At 46.3% G+C, this 17,097-nt stretch overlaps 1 protein-coding gene across 4 annotated transcripts in view; it reads left to right on the top strand.

Moving 5' to 3' along the window:
- Window positions 1-2,579: 2,579 nt before the first annotated feature.
- Window positions 2,580-17,097, top strand: part of PITX3 (paired like homeodomain 3) — a 33,466-nt gene continuing 18,948 nt past the window's right edge. Inside the window, exon 1 of one of the 4 annotated variants that reach the window (XM_090058260.1) lies at window positions 2,580-2,866. The gene's annotated coding sequence lies outside the window, so the exon portion shown is untranslated. Of the gene's footprint in view, window positions 2,867-4,579; window positions 4,721-7,800; window positions 7,876-14,468; window positions 14,616-17,097 lie in introns of those variants that run through there. The other 3 variants (XM_090058264.1, XM_090058262.1, XM_090058263.1) reach the window with 3 other exon arrangements.

Below are 17,097 nucleotides of genomic sequence, written 5' to 3'. Positions count from 1 at the left end.
TTCCTGGTCACTCCTGGCAGTGCTTGGGGGAACAGGGACTCCCCCAATGCCTGCTGATCCCCTCTGACTAGTTTATAACAAGCCACTAGATCCCCCCTCAGCCTTCTCTTTCAGAGGCTGAACAGGTTCAGGTCCCGTAGCCTCTCCTCATAGGGCCTGCCCTGCTGTCCCCTGATCATGCGAGTGGCCCTCGTCTGGACCCTCTCCATGCTGTCCACATCCCTCCCGAAGTGCGGCGCCCAGATTCCTTTAGTTATTTTTTTTTCCATTTGTTACTGTGTTTTCTGCAGGGGCACAATGCCATTACAAAAAAGGAAGTGACTGGTTGTCCTGTGGACAATTCCTCTTTTTTACTATCTCCAGTGCCAATGTGGTCCACACATTTTAAAAAGTGCAAAGTGGTGCAAGCACCTAGTCTGCATACCTTTAAGAAATACTTATTGGCATTTCTTCCTGGAGTGATTTGACCCCAGCTAACTTCCTGTCCCTGATGATCTCGCAAGGTCCCTTCCGGCCCTAATGTCTATGAAATCTATGTCTATGTATGAGTCCCCAATCTAGCTCATCTCCATGCACCAAGCAGAATACCTCCCCCAAGGGAGAAGATGTATAGTTCATTAATTATCCCAAAGGTGGGCACGCCAAGGGTGTCTCTTACATATGAAATTCCCTCTGTTACCTCAAACCTTACCTATGAAATTGAGTTTGCCCATGAGATGTGGTAACAAAGTATCACAGATACAGTGGTAATGCTACTGTTCTTCTCAAAATTGGGGCTGGTATATGTAAAGATATGTTGGTATTTGAGAAGAAAAAGAGTGATTCAGTGTATTGCCGCCTCTATTGGTTCTTGTTTTGAATTCTGCAAAGGGCAAACAATTGAACCGAGGGCTCAGGTTTATGTTAACAACACATGCTTCCAATGATAAAGTCAATTTGATGATAATTTCCTGGGTTACCCACTATTATGTGTGGGATACATCTGTTTGTGCATGGTATTGAACTTAACCCATAAAATCTAAGTCCTTGTAGCATACCTGCTCTTGGCATATTCATATTCCAGTACATATCCATATGTCATGTTATGCATTTAACAGACTCTCTAAATACAACTCATAAATTACACAATATTAAATTCATTCCTATTCTCACAATACTACTTCCTAATCTCTAAAACATATCAGTGAGAGAGCTTGAGGGTGACCTTTGCCATCATAAATCTCCGGAAAGGTTGACATAGAAATGACCTCAAGGAAATCTGAATGGAAAAATAAGTATTTGACCCATCTAGGCCCACAGACACCTTCCAGTGATAAAACCTACCATGCAATACACTCCAAACTGGAACATAACAACAAAAACACCACTCTATACCACTTCCCCACATGCTTGATTCTATGCATTTGAGTTAGTGGGACTACTGCTATGACAAAAGTTACACTGATGTGCAAACATTTACAGGACTGGGGCCTAACAGTGCACTTCTGGACAGGAAATGGAGAGCAATACAGTACCACACTCGAGTAAGGGTCTGACTGTGCAACACTAAAGTGAATGAAAGCTTGATCACAGAGTTTAGTGGGAGAAGAATTTGTTCCTAAAGCTACAGAGGGTATTAGGTTGGCAGGATGTGCATGACTAAACTAGTCTATATCCTGTATACTTGAATAACTGGCTCTAGCCTTGGAAAAGTGACATGTATTAACAACAGAAGTACAGTATTATTGTACTATTAACCTCCAGCTTGGCAATCAAAAACATTCCACCTATACAACCAACAAATTGCTCACTGTGTCACTTGCTTTCCCCAGCAGATATGCCTTGTGTCCCTGGCTGAAAGACGGAAATAAAAATGCTCAACACAGGTGCTAGGGTAGATGAGCTCTCTGTCACTAGATCTCAAAGCTCTTTATAAACTATCATTGAAGTGAATGCCTAAGGGGGAAAGGAGAGAGACAAAGGCAGAGGCAAAGATCAAAGTGTAAATGATAATCTAGAAACTAGGTGGTAGGGCACCATGCTAGTGGGCTCTCACTATGATGAGGCCACTTGTCAACTGAAGTGAGATTTGTGTTTGGTTGTACAACATGGAATCCGTCCTGGCTTCCCAAGGTATTTATAAAGCTGCACACATTGCAGTATCTCACCTGCTGAATCATCAGAGTACCCCAAAGGCCCAAGAAGAAGAATGGCTTGTTTAGCAGAGTCCGCCAGCTGACCAGCAGGGGCTTCCCACTGCTAAGGCCCTGGGGGTGGAATGGAGAGGCCCCATCTGCACTGGGGCACCGGCTAGCAGGAGGGAGCAGAGGGGGGAGAGGTGCGGCTTCCCATGTGCTGGGCTGCCTGGCTGGAGGCGGGCACGAGCCCTGCTCTGGGCGGCCTAACACCCTCGGAGCGCTGAAGCTCGAGCAGCTGTAATAGGCGGAGAGAAAAGGAGAGGGGCAGGGGTTTCGCCACCCTACCAGGCAAGTGCATGGGGAGGGCCTCGGGATGCAAATCGGCCGGGCCCTGCGCCGGCGGGGCGGCGCCGAGGGGCTCACAGCTGGAGCGGGGTGGGGCCAGCCCCGGGACGCGCAGCTGGGCAGAGGGCGGGCTGAGCGTGCGGAGCCGGGGAGCAGCTGGCTGGGGGCGCCGGCTGCCTTCCATAAAGTGAATGGCCGCAGTGAATGGGAGTCAGTCGGCGGGGATCGGCCTCCTGCTCCCTCTCCATGTGGCGCAGGCGAGCAGAGAGGCGCAGAGCGGCCGGGGAGCCGGGGGGACTTACTTTGTGACGGGAGCCCAGAAGCCCGGGCGCAGGGGTGGGGGCAGACGTCTCTCCCGCGCCCAGGATTAAGGCCGCCCGGCAGAGCCGGCGTCAGGACCCGCTGTAAGTGCTCGCCCCGCGCCGCCGGCTCCTTCCCCTCGCGCCCTCCAGCACGTCCACAAGGGGCCAGAGGCTGCCGGGCCGGGCAAGCGGGCCGCCGCCGCGGGGCGGAGCTCGGCCGCTCCCTCCGGGGCCCCGGGCGGGATCGGGGCCGCGGGGAGGCCTTCCCGGGGGCCCGAGCGCCTCTTCGGCCCGGGCCGGCCGAGCGGCGGCTCCGGCGGCGGCCCGCCCGGGGGGAGCTGCCGTCCGGCGCGGTCCGGCGGGCGCGTGGAGCCGCCCCGCGATCAAGGGGAGCTGGGTGCGGCTCCGGCTGCCGGGCTAGCCCCCGCCGACGGCAGGGAGCCGCCCGCCCGGTCCCGGAGCCGGAACGGGGCGGCCGTGCCGCTGGAAGAGCAGCCGGGCCGGACCGCGCTCCGCGGCCCCCGGGCGTCAGCCCTGCGCCGAGCCCGCGGGCTGCCCCTCCGCTCCCCCCCGGCCGGGGCACCGGCACAGCGGCGCTGAGAGCTGCGGGCGGTGCCGGGCCGGATCCTGTCCCCGGGGTCTCGGGCTCCCCGGCAGCTCCGACCGCTCCGGGCAGAGCTCCCCTCCCGCCCGCCCGCGTCCCGGCTCGGCTTCGGGCCGCGGCTGCGGCTCCCGCCCCGCGCCGCGCCAGGCGGACGGGCCCGATCCGCGCTCCGAGCCGGCGGCGCGGGAAAGGCGAGGGGGCGCGGGTCGGAAACGAAATCGGCCCCGCCGCGCGCCGGCCGCCGCCAGCCGACCCGGCCCTGCCCCGAGCCCTGGACGGCGGATCGCGGGGCACGGCCGGGGCTGCCGCTTCGCCGCCGGCTCGGCTCGGCTCGGCGCGGCCGCCAGGCAGCCTCGCTGACCTGCCCCGGAGCCGCGCGGCCCGCGCCCTCCGCGCTGCGCCCGGCTGCCCCGAGGAGCGCGGAGCCGGGAGCAGCTGCGGGCTGCGCTGAAGGGCGAGTCGCGGCTCGCCGGGTCTTCCCGCCGCGGCCGCCCCCTGCACCTAAGCACGTTAGGAACGGGCAGGACTCGAGACCCGGGGCAGCTCGTACGAACAGGGGGTGAAAACGATGCAGTAAGGCAAAGCCCCGTTAATCCCCGTTCTAGTCCTCCCTGAACTACAGCGTCTCACGCCACTTGACTCGGAAACGAGTGCAGCCACGCCGGGTCTAAAGCCACTGACTTTATGCCTTTAGCTGATTCACGTGACACGTGTGGCCAGGCTGGGCAAGCCCCGACGGTGGCTTTTATTTGGGAGTAACGGGGGAAGACTTTCAGACGAGTCTGTAGCGTCCTGTCGACTTAGCTCAAGCCGATCTATCTTGTGAAACTACTGTCTATGTCTAGCTGCAACCAGGCTCGTGGGAGGGAGCCAGCGCCTCTCACTAACCCGAGTCGTTACTCATCGGGTCCTTGAGCTGGGGCAGCCCTAAGCTCGAAGCGCGTTGCTCCCTCGAGACTGAGAAAATCGGACTGTTTTAGTAATTGTCAGAGTCCCTGCTCCAGGAGGAAGTTGTTTGAATGAAGCCAGAGCCTTTAGTGTAAATGCAAGAAGTAGTACGAGTAAGGAGGGAGGGTAGCATCAGGGAAAGTTATGGCCACATGGTCCTGTCAGTCCTCTAAAGAGGGAATTCAGCCTGTATACCCCACTGATCTCTAGATCTTTCTACATTTAAATGCCCTAAGGGGTGGGGGACTATTTAATAATTTAGAGTTTTGTAAGAGCATTTTGGTGGGATGGACAAATGCGCAGTGGGAACAGAAGAGAACTTCAGAGGCCCCCAGCACCCATCAGACGGCAGCGGCATTTGGACACTACAACCTGAGGGGTTGATTTCTACTAGATACTGCATGGTCAGTTCCCAGTATTCCTCAAAAAGCATTTCTTTTACAGGGAAATCCAACAAGGAAGCTTTAACGGGGGTGGCTTTCTCCTGCCACCCACAACTCCTCCTGAGGCTGGGCTGAAGACCATAAAAGACCTACAGCCCAGTCTCCACAAGACCTCATCTACAGGCCTCTACCAGAATTGGGTTTTGTTTTTGTTGTCTTGTTTTGTTTTTATCTTAGGGCACTGATTTTTGAACTAGTGCCTTTTCATCTGTCAAAAATAATTGCAAAAAATCTCCTTTACTACTACTACTACATATTGCACTTCTATAGGACTTAGTTTGGGTAGTGGGTTTATGCATTTAAAAAAGCTAAATAGATTTCAGCTAGATCAATTGCTATTCCTAGCATAAAATCAACAAAGAGGGAAGATAAAAGAAACTTCTGTTTGCTAAAGGACGCTGAAGAATATAAGAGAGGGGTGAGCCTGTGTTCAAAGACTGCCTAGGAGAGAGGAAAAAAATAGGAAGCTTCTCCTAGAGGAAGATGGAGCCCCAGTCCTGACTCGCAGGAAGAAATACAGACATGGGGCGCAACATGAATCCTGCCTATTCAGCTATGCGAAGTTGAGCTAGAACCGTGATCCAGGAGCGGCAGGACAGGACAGCGGTCTGTCCAGGGCAAGTCGGGAATATAGGAAAGGGAGACCTGAAGTACCAAGTAGTGTAGAAAAGAGTGGCATAGCTGAGAAGGTTTCTGATACTGTCTCCATTTTACAAGAGGGAGACGAACAATAGCTTATCTAGTGGTGGTGAGAAGGACACAAGTCCTGGGCTTCCCATATGGTGGGGAGGGATTGGAAAAGACTGGGGTGCCTCACCCTGCCCCCAGCATCTTGCACCTTCTGTACAATAGCTCCCGCACTGGCTCTGGCACAGCTGGGGAACATGGGGAAAAGTGACGGGCTTGACAGTGCCTGGGTGGGGTTAGGAAATAATGCAGGGGCAGAAGCAGGGTGTGTGGGGGAGGGGAGGGGAGTGGGGAATCCAAGAGGGTTAATCTTGACTTCATTTTTGATGCTGAAAAACTGGTGCTTAAATGGCTGTTCAAGACATGTATTGGCAGCAAAAAAGGGAGACAACATCTTCTGCTGCAGCTGTGAAACCCCAGCTAGTGCCCCTGCACTGTGTGCTGCCCCTTCAGGGCTCAGAACTGACCCATGACACCTCTGGAGATCAATAATGTTAGCTACTTGGGGCCTGCTTCAAAAGGGTGCTGGGTACCTTCCCCAGCTGCCAACTCAGGAGGAGCAGAGGGTGCTTAGCACTCAGCAGGACCAAGCCCTTGAACTGGGCTCAGTGTAGAGAAAAGGTAAGGAGCATGTCTGGCAAAGCATTACCTCTTCTCCCTCATTCAGCCCTCCTGTGCCCTGTTTACAAATTGGAGTAGAAGTTAATGCCGAGGCTATTTAGGGACACTCCCCTGTCAACAGGGTACTCAAATTAGTTGTTTTTCAAGCTGACTGTGAAAGGATTCCCGATGACACCCAGCTTGGTGCTTGTTTCCCCTCTTCCTGTCTGTGTTCCCCCTCCCCCAGTACCCTGCCCTCCCTCCCATTTCACCTCTGAATATTAATGCATCTGGCAGATTGGATAATAATGTGACTGGGAATTGAATGAAGCTGGTTATTAGCTGCTGGACCTCTTGGTGAATTTAAGGGAGCCTGTGAACTGTCACAGAAAGATCAACAGCATTCAGGCCAAGATGAGGCCTGAGGGGTTATGGGGTAGCAACTACCTGCTCTAGAAAAGATGTTGCCTGATACCCATTTGACCTAAGGGAAATCCTTCCACAAGGGGATAATATAACATACCCAGAACAAGTTCCTGTTGTATCTTCATATATAGAGCTGTCATTCTACAGTATGTACAGCAATTAAATATTTAAAAGTTGCCTTTCAGTGAGGAAATAGGAGATTTGTTTTTTCAGAGTTAATCAGAACTGATCCCGTTGTTGTTAGGCTGTGCACCGAATCCCTGTGTTCGGGGAAGTCTCCCCTTCATTCTTACCTCGCTGAGTGTTCGCGGCTTCCACTTCATTTTTCTGCAAATTCCCTGCACTTCAGTGGAAGAGCAAGAATTTTGCCACTAATATTAATGGGAAAAGGTTTTGTCTTGGACCCATTTATTATAACTTAGGCTTAAATGCTTCTCTCTCAATAATCACAGTATTTAGCTTTTTGTCAGCTTTTCATCATTAAGTCTCAGGATGCTTTCCCAAGGAGGACAGCATCATCATCTCCACCTGGCAGATGGAAAAATGGAGCCACAGAGAGATGAAGTGGCTTGCCCAACAGATCAATGGCAGAACCTGAAACAGCACCCAGGCTTTCTCGAGCCTCAGTTCAGTGCTCTGTTCACTATCTCCAAGTGCTCTGCAGACGATTATGTTTCAGAGCCTATCTCTGAGGTAGACAAGTATATTACCCCTTTCTTGAGGGTGGAGAAAAGTCAGAGATACGGAGGTCAACATTTTCATAAGCAGCCATTTTCAGTAGCCAGGTTTAGACCTCTTGGGCCTGATATATTCCTGTGTTGCTGAGCACTGCATTTCCCAGTGACCTTGGCTGTGTTGGGGGGTACTCGGTATGCAAGACAATTAGGCTTTGTCTGGTCTCAAACTTGACTCCCCAGATCAGTAGCGGAGACTTTCTGAATGAAAGAAACGTGGGCTTAAAGCCTGCATCTGTCTGAAAATGTTTACCTAATCCTTTGATCCCAATAACTGATAGAGCTGTTTCTCCCAGCCAGGTTGTTTAACTTCATGTATTCAATACTGTAGAACGCTTTGCAGACAGTTCATTTTATACCTTCCCCGCAAGACCCTGATCCAACAAACTGCTCCGTGCAAGCAGACCCTCACGTAAATGAGTCTTCACATAAATACAAGTATTTGCTTGCAGCATTGGAGCTACGGTCAGTCTGTTTCTCCAATTTGCATGGACTTATAGAGCAAGGAGGCTGATATTTAAAAATAGGGATGAGCAAGTCTAAAAACAAACATTTGCTGGGAGCCAGCATGCAGCCTACAACTATTTTTTTTTTTCTTTTCTCCCCAATCACATTTCCAACTGAATGTGCCGCCTGTTTATGGCTATGCTTCAGCTACTCCCGTCTCAGGTAATGGTGCCCTTTATACAGTAATAATTGTATTTGTAAGGAATCCTGATATATGGAAATAAAGCGATTCAACCACAAATGGAGATTACCTGCCTTTTGTGGCTACAGAAAATATAAATTTAATTTTATATTTTAAAACAATTATTTATCCATCTTTCTAAAATAATGTTGAGATTAGAAGGTTTTAAAAATTCTTATTTTTTTTGTCATTTTTTCCAGTTTGTTTCTGAGTTCAGACAACAGAGGGTGGGGGGGAAAACAAACGCACGCATTACATTTTCTTTTTTTGTTTCATCTGTTCTTATGTGTGTTGCTGCTAAATTTGAGCCTTGGTTACTACAGGGAAAGATTTCTTTTGCTAATTGTTTAATTATTTTTTGGTGGGGTTAATTCTAGAAATGTTTCTGTATGGATGTAAGATTTTAAAGAAGGCTGGATTTGATGCTGGCTCTGAAGTCATATCAAAATGGTGGTTTTCGAATAGTGAAATATTGGATCAAATCTAAACTGCAATTTTGGGTTTAAGTTAAATTCACATTACTGCATCATACCCCTGATTAGAGTATAGAATCCAGACTCAAACAGAAGAAAATTTCACATACGCAGTGCAGGACCGTACCTTTTGTGTCAAGTTTAAATGGATACTGTGATCTAAATTTTTGTTGGCAGGTTTATAGACTTGAAAAGCCCTCAGACACTGATTTAGAGCTCTTCAGTGTATTGGCTCAGATGTGTGTTAACACTAGAACAAACTAGGATTATGCACCCAAGCAAGTGAATGCAGGGTACAAATCCTTAGGAATCTCTACTCTGTGCCACCAAGTTGCATGTTACGTTTAATGGCAGGCAATTACGCCGTTCTGATTTTGATGAGGCCAAAGAATTTCTCGCTGCAAAGATTTCAGGCCAAGAAGCAGGAGAAATCACTAAATATTTTGAAGTGTGTGATCTAACCAAACCTGTCTCCTTGCCAATTATTTGAGACTTTTCACAATCCTCTCTCCTGACCTCCCGTTCTTTTTCACTGGGATTGTTTTAGTGACAAATTATATGACGAATTATGGAGCTGAATCTGCATGTCCTGTTCATCCAAAATTCCTCACCAGTTTACTTCCGCTGCATGATGCAATGGAAACTAGACCCAAGAAAGACAAAAAAAATATATATATACATCCTGCATTTTGAAGTGTACTGTGTGTGCATACCAAAACCTTAGGGCACCAGTTTCATGATTGTTTCTGGTGTTAAGTTTACTACCAAATTTGTGAATAGAAAGTTGTCTGTTTTTGGCACTAAAATTAAAAAAAAAAAAAAAATCAGACATTTAGAAAAGATTCACCCTAAACTCCCTCTTCAACCTATGGACTAAAGGATTAAGCTCTATTGGCATATTTTGCATTGGCAGGAAATCTCAGTACATTTTAGGTCTCCCCTCTCTCCTGTGCAGTTTATAAATGTACCTGAAGGTTTTTTATGATGAGAGCAAACTATGTACTATGTCAGCCAACTAACGGGCTCCATTCTGTAAGCCCTGGGTGTGCTGATCTCCTCTGGAAGTCAGCAGGACCGCTGTTCACAGAGGACTTGAAGGATCAGGCCCAACATCAGCTCCTTCCTATTACAAACAATAATCCCTCCCTTGGCCCCTTCAGACAATGCCTGGGTAAACAGACTGACCTTCAGGGCATGTTGCAAGGTCCATAAATGCCAGCTCTGTCAGACTGAGAAGTGGGGGAAGCAAGTTCTAGCATCAATCATAGAGATGCCCTACCCCCAACCATTCAAATCTAGGGACTGTCAGCTGGCGTGTATTTAGTCTCCTTTTCCTCCATACACTATGGTCTGAGATCATCTGCTTGTTTTACTCTTAGATGATCTGTAACATGCAAAGGCTTTATTTCTAAAGGAGGGGGTTGGGTTTTTTTTGTTTTTGTTTTTTGTTTTTTAAATCTAAATTCTCTTTAACAAATCCTCAAGAACTCTTGCTGCCAGACAACTGACATAACTCTCTCCATCATTGTGGGTTTGCTCTTTAAGGCAACACATCTCCTACAAAGCAAACCAACCTCTTCTGGAATCTTGATTTAACCATCGAAGCCGCTCTTTGGCGAGAGGAGTACACAAGGGAATCAAAATTCCGGTGGCATTTTTCCTTTTTTCTCGCTTCTGAACACTATAAGTCAGACAGTTCCACAGGTTTTTTTGTTTTGGTTTTTTTGGGTTTTTGTTTTGGTTTTTTGTTTTGGTTTTTTTTTAAACATCCACCCCAACCAAGCTTCTTTCAGGCTGCTCTTGTCTTTGCCAAGTTTCTTCACAGAACAAATGTTTACCATCAAGTCAGTCTTCTCCAGAAAAGATATATAACAGAAATGCTGACAGTCTGTAAACTATAGCAGTCACTACACCAAGGCTAGAGATATGGAAAGTGCATTACAGACAAATGACATGGCTGATTCTTTCTGACCTTCTCTGTTGTGCATCACTCTTGATTAGGGCTATCTCAAGCTTGTTTACTAATCATAAGGATTCTTTAAGTCTTTGGTAATGTCTGAGTCATACACTGCCCTTCATTTTGCATACAAAACTTGCTGACATCAGCAGAGATTGCACAGCTATAACTAGGGTAATATATGTCCTACCTCAAGGTGCGCTTCCACAGAACCTTGATTTGCAGGTATTAACCAGCTCAATGTAAATATCTTTTACAGTGACTACCATTACATTGATATAGAGCTGGAGCCATAGCTCAATGTAAATATCTTTTACAGTGACTACCATTACATTGATATAGAGCTGGAGCCATTCAGTTATTTCAGTATTAAATTGAAACTTCTTTGCAGAGTAGTAATATTAGAATAACAACATCCTTGTTTAGTCCAGGCCTGTGTCTCTGGAGCCAGTGTGTGGCCCTAAATCTTGGTTCCTTGAGTGGAAGATACAGTTTGTGTCATTCAAGTGAAAACAGGATGTTGGCTCTCTATTCCATGCACGGTTCTGTCTGTAATCTTCCTGTTTGGCTCCACCTCTACAAGGGGGTCACAGTTCCTTGCACATTTTAGCTTCCTCCTTGGTGATTCTTCTGTGTAGATACAGCCTTGCATGAGTGTTTTGTTTTTGTTTTGTTTTTTTTCTAAATCAATACAGAAGAACTATAGGCTTAAATGAACCATAGGGATACAGAGGTCAGTATGATCTGCACATACAGATCGAACACCGAATCTCTCCATACTATGAAGTCGCTTTAAGTCTCAAGATTCTTTTCTTGAGAATCTTCTTTCCCCCTACCAAACTGAAAGTGACTAAGCCCCTTTAACTTCCCTGTTGTACCTATTCCGTATCCCAGGTTGACCTCTGTGGTGGTTTGCCACTGCAGGTGATGGATACATGATATCAGCAAAGCACTTCCACCATGGACGCAACTTCTGCTGGTAGAACAGCACTTTTGCTGGTGTACTTGAACCCAGCTTTTCACCTGCCTTGCTAAGCAAAATGAATTGTATTGAGGAAAACCCATAAAACTACAGCTATGGTTTGGTAGGATGGCTAGATCAGTGAGAGGTTTCATCCTTGATGGAGATGGCTGTATCGGCAAATACCTGTACCATAGATAAGGGCCAAAGTATCCAAGTATCAAACAGGAAAAGTATTTTGGATGTAGCAAGACTTATTTTAAGAATCTTTAAAGCCTGTTATAATATAACAACATTTAGTGTAGGAGAGAAGCAGGGGGCTCAGGTTTCTATTGGCTGCTTAATATGGCTTTCGTTCCATATTGTAATGAACTCTGCATTTCCTGCTTTTGTTGATTTCAGTGTGTGTTAAAATATATAAAGCCAAACTAAGCAGCATGGAAGAGCCTAAAGACAGCCCCAGTATGGGACATGATAGATATCTCCTCAGGCTCTGTAGTTCAAAGATTCTTTTATATCCAATACACTTAGCAGTGGATCTGGGATAGTTAGTCCCCTGGAATACCTGATGCATCAGTTTTGGAGGAAGAGAGTATGGATGATCTCATGTATGAGCCATTATTACATCACAGTTCATCCCTAGGGGCATAAGAGATGCAGTGCACCACGGTTCTTCACCCTGGACACAGAACTGTCAATCCTTGTGATATTTCCTTTGCAGCCATTAAAATGTAGCGTTAACCTGTTGTTCGCCTTGAACAGAGATATCAAGTTTAGACCTTCTCCCCAAATATATGCTTGTTCTGAAGGGTAAGAAATAAGATTACCTCCTGTCAGCCTAATGATGCAATATCCAATGACACCAGACATTTCCCTAGTACTTGTTGTTTAAGAACCTGAAAGTCCTTAAGTGACTTTAGCCTTAGTGTCCCTGCCAAATAGATCAGGATCATTAACATTATTTTAGAAATGAGAAATGGAGGCTCAGAACAGTTAAGTAATTTACAGAAATCATAAACCAAGACAGTGGCAGGTTCAGATCTCCTGACCCCTCTGGTGTAATGATCACTTTTTCGGACAGCTTTGAGTAGGACATTATAAACAGAATGTAAACTCCATTTCTGGACATGCCTTTTTTTGTCCTTCTAGCTCTTGAAGGCGCAAGTTTCCTTTGCCAGGGCCCACCAGGTTCCAATTGAGATGGCATTTTATGTTCCCAGTGTCAACTCAAAGTGGTGGGGAAATATCTGTAAGTGTAAGGAAATTGGCTAGCACTATAACCAGGCAGTTTTTAAACAATATCCCCTGTCACAGAGGGGTTTTGCAGCCCTTACTGAGGACGGGGGAAGGGAGGGAGAACAACTATGCTTTAAAAAGAGCTGTCAAAAAAAACAAACACCCAATGGCCACCAAAAACATCATATCACCAATGGAGGAGCTCAGAAGCTAGTGCCAAATTGCAGCTGGGAATGCACGAACTAAATCAAGGAAGAGGGTTTATTATAAACTGTGACTCAGCCTCAGCTCTGGGGTGGTGATCCATTTAACAGCATGTGCCTGCACATGCTGCTCATCCAGCCCAGTGCTGTGCAGAACCTTATATCTTTGGAGGAAGGTGTATTATTCTCCCGTCCTGTAATGGACTTGTACTCTGGGTAACTGGTTTACTGCTGCTGTTTATCTTGCAGTGATTAATGGTCTCTCTTAGTTCCTGTTGCAATTCCATTAAGATTAGAAACTTAGGGAAGTTAAACTGAGAGGTTTTGCAGCAGACAACCCTAGGGCTCTTGTGTTCCTATAATTTGGAGAAAATGGAGATCAGGATAGGGGCTTGTGTCCCTGCCTTTTATTTTCAGTTGGCATGCAACTATAAAAGACTCTAGTATGAAAAGTGTATATTTGCATGAGCTCACATGCAAAACTTTCCTGTTCATGTGTGTTTCTAAGCTGTAGCCAGAGAGACGCTTTAAATCCAGACCTACAGTGCTCTAAATGGTAAAGCTGCAGTCTGAGAACTTGGCTAACTAGCCACTCCTCCTGGAGGAGACTGACAGGAACCTTGGTCCCCCTGTACAGCCCCAGCCTACTCCCCCCACTTCAACCTGCCAGAGGTGGCACAGAGAGTGCTATTCTGCCTTAGACCAGGCCCCTCTCTCAGGGACCAAAGTGAAGAGAAACACATTGTCCTCATGAAACTCTGCAATTAAATAAAACCCCAGAATGTTTATCTCTGCTAAAAATAAGCCTGCCCACAGGAGAGAGGTGAATGTGAGTGCAAGAGGGAGTAGAGAGTCTTAGGAGAGAGAGAAACTAATCAAGTAAGCTCCATCAGGAGAAGAGCTATTCCCAGCAGCTTGGTTTCTTGTATGTACTGATGGAGTGAAGGAAGAATGGGAAATCTAGTACGCTTGTACCTTGACCCCAGAAGATAACCAAAAGGTGAAACATAGCCACATTAGGAGCAAGTTTCAGCCTCTACCTAACAGGCAACTCGAGGCAACCTGTAGGTAAAAATCTGTCTAGCTTTGCAGTGTGGAATTGTTTTTTAATTGCCTGATGGTAGCACACAGAAGTATGTGACATGTTTGTCAGTCTCAAGTCTACTGTCCTCATTGCAAGAGCCACCGTTACAATTAGCTGCAGTTAATTTTGGCTTTGGGTTCTGAGTTTAACCAAAGCAGCCATGGTATATTTGCCGTTGTATGACTGAGTGGAGTCACTAGGAATGCAAGTTTTGTGTGTTTGTTTTTCTTTTTTAAAGAAGGAAAAGTTACAAGCAAAGACCACATCAAATAAGGCTGGTTCTTCCTGTTTATTTGCTAGGGGCTGGAACCCTTGGAGAAAAAGTGAACCTCTTCCCACCATCAAGTATCAGAGAGGAGGACAATCCAACTTTGAGGGGAAGGAAAAAAAGTCTAAAGAATTAGAATAAGAATGCAAAGCACTTTGAAAGAGTTAATCCTTACTGGGAAACTAGTCAGAACCCAGCAGACTTAGTTATGTACCACAATGGGGAAGGAAAGCCTGCCTTCCAATGTAAAGCATGCTGGGAAAGAAATAGGAAGAATTTGAACTCCTTTATGATGCCAGCTTTCACTCCATTTGGTATATGGTTAATACTAGGGCTGGCAAAAGGATCACGGAAGAAAAAAAACAACAAACGCCGCCCCCCCCCCCCCCAACAAAGCCTGTAGGCAGTGGCTTGAATGAAGAGAAGCAGAAGACATGGTAGATCTACCTTGCTTTCTACTTGAAGGAAAGAGCCTATATATGGAGACATATATCTCAAAGCTCTGTGGAATAGCTGGGATAAGCAAATCTGCTGGAGAGGTACAAGAACTAGAGTACGTGTTTAAATGTTGTTTCCTTTAGCCGAATGCTCCTGGGCTGGGTTAGGAGTCTTGCCTCCGCTTATCTGGTCATATTGGAGTTCATAAACCCCAGCTCCTGTAGTCATGTGATGACATGAAACTCTTAGTGTTTAGCAAGTAGGTCTTTAGTCCTCATGGTTGTGCAGAAAAGCTTGTAAATGTGAAATAAGCCTGTCCCACAAGCTCAGAAGACAAAACTGTGAAGACACTTTTATGAAAGTTCATTATTTCAGCTAGTTTTATGGTCATTTGGAGCTTGACTTCTGTAGATTTTGAAAGATTGGAGCAGGCAATGCCAGACTTAATGTCCAGGCTGCCCTAGGCTTACTCAAGCCAGCCTTTCCAACAGTACTAAAATTCAAACAAATGCCAAAGGGAACACCCCTGCCCGCCCCTCTCCATAAATAGGGCCCAGCAGCTCTACAGAATAATTTGGATAAAGGACTTCAGTTTGCCCACATGGAAAAATTATGAGGAAATAGGTTTACTTATTTGTTGTTTTGCTCCCCCTACTTGTTAAAGATTACAGTACCAATCATTCTAAGGGATCCCAATTTTCAGGGTATGACAAGTTGTTTTCCTCAAGCAACTAGCTCTCAGAGATGTGCTTTTTTTCCCCTCCTATTTAGCAGTATGAGCAGGTGAGAGTGACTGTGGCTCTCAGGTAGAAACATTTTCCTTTAAAATGGATGCTGTTTGGTAAACAAGATCATGTCAGCTGCAGCTGTATAACACCTGCCCAAGTGACACACGCTGTAATAACAAACTTACCCAAAAAGAGAGAGATTATAAAAGAATCAAAAGCTTGTCTGAGCCTCATGGTCCATTACAAGGAAGATGCACACCAGTTTCTGTAAGTAGTTGAACAAGGGGAGGATAAGACTAACATCACATCTGGCCACTTGTGATTTTTCATCTGAATGAGTAGGCAGTTATTTACAGCTAGGGCAATAGAGGGAAGCCTCTAGTCCATCTCAAACTCATGAACTGTCTTTTTGTGATCTCTTCACCTAAGATGAAGTCTACCTATCCACATGAAATTCAAGTAATTAAGCTTTACAGTGGTAAAGAGTAGCTATAGCCTCTCTTTTCCAGTTGCATGAGGTTGTGTTGGGGCAACTACATCAACAAAATCAGCTTGTACTTGCCACACCACACATTCTTTCTGCAATAGGGCTGGGGAATGTGTGCAGACACACCCTAGCCCAATAGTTTGCTTACCTAAAATGCACGTGATTTGGTGTATTTCAGTGGTCTGAAAAGGTTTCATAGCCATACAAGCAGTTGATTTTTCTTTCTTTCAAACTCCAAGCTGCAAACTGAATTAAAAGAAAACAGAAAATAAAACAAAAAAAACTTGCCTGTAAAAATGGTTTCAGCCAAACAGGTTTCTCACAATTTGGTAGTAAATGGACCTACTTTTTTTTTTCCAAATGGGATTAGTCCAGGTACCTTGCTAAGCATTTTAGTAATTTAAACTGGTTGTACTGCATCTGTATAGTCGATTTACCCTTGCTATTGTTAACCTGAAACTGAGTGTGGTTTTAAAGCCAGTAAACTAGATTCTCTCCCGTCTCATCATTTACATCTGTTCACAGTGGATGGGAAATGCCCCCCTTGTGGCTTGTTAGTGTTTACACACATTTAAGATGACCACATACACTGCAGAACAGAAGAGGGTGAGGCTGCAGTGCAAGTAGGACCCAATAGGATGGACATGTCCTTTAGCTGCAGACAGGCAGGAAGCTGAATTCCTCCTTAAATCTGGTCCAGTGTGGAGTCAAGCTCTAGAAGAGAGGAAATTGTGCTTGACAGATGCAATCATATGCAAATGGCTGTAGAAGAGGGAAAATTATCATCTACAAACATTGGGCAGAAATTCCATCTGCCGCCTCCTCAAGAAGGGCTCTTAATAAATTCTGAGACAGCAAAGTGACACACATCTTAATCAAGACTTAATCCAAGGAATTAATTCACTGCGCGTTTCTGCATAATTCCAAGAGTAATGCTAAAAGCCATGGCAATATCAGCAGCAGATGGACTCCCCCCTTCTCCATGCAAAGGTATTAAATAAAACACAGCCCCTGTCACATCACTCCGTGTACATACACATGGTGAAAAGCAACAGGGCTCTGCCCTGCTGCTGTCAAGGAGCTTATGCAGTCTGCAGACATCAAAGACCAGGACTGCAATGAGGTGGAAGTAAGAAACAGCCACCCAGTGAACAAGTAGCTCCTGCCTCTTCTCCCTGCATAAGTGAGCAGAAGCCTTGTGACTTGAAAAATGGGCACTGGGGCAACTGTGTCTATTCTTTAAACAGAAGCCTTACAAAGAAAGAGGAGAGTCAATTCAGAACAATGTCAAGACAAGTTTATCAGTACCTAGGAAAGTGAGGGGGGCAGGGTGTTAAGAAAAAGTGAGAACCAGGTAGCTATGTAGCA

This window comes from Crocodylus siamensis, chromosome 7 (assembly GCF_052110815.1).
Source record: "Crocodylus siamensis isolate JL-2025a chromosome 7, ASM5211081v1, whole genome shotgun sequence".
Lineage (NCBI taxonomy): Eukaryota > Metazoa > Chordata > Crocodylia > Crocodylidae > Crocodylus > Crocodylus siamensis.
This window is presented reverse-complemented; position numbering and strand designations above follow the sequence as displayed.